Source organism: Octopus bimaculoides, chromosome 2 (genome assembly GCF_001194135.2).
Source record: "Octopus bimaculoides isolate UCB-OBI-ISO-001 chromosome 2, ASM119413v2, whole genome shotgun sequence".
NCBI classification, from domain to species: domain Eukaryota; kingdom Metazoa; phylum Mollusca; class Cephalopoda; order Octopoda; family Octopodidae; genus Octopus; species Octopus bimaculoides.
Window position 1 is genome coordinate 68,804,351 of NC_068982.1, and position 225 is coordinate 68,804,575.

Here is a 225-nt window from a genome sequence, read left to right on the forward strand (position 1 = left end):
AGAGAGAGAGAGAGAGAGAGAGAGAGAGAGAGAGAAATGGAGAGTGAAGATACTAGTCTAAGGTATGGCGCCCTGTGACCGAATTTAAGACCATTGTATGATGTGCGTTAAATGTAGACTACAATTAACATACAACGTACATACGTCACAACTGCAAATCCAATGACATAGGTAGAACACTTACACTCCAAAGGTCTGCCAGAAAAATCTGTATAAATACAAAGT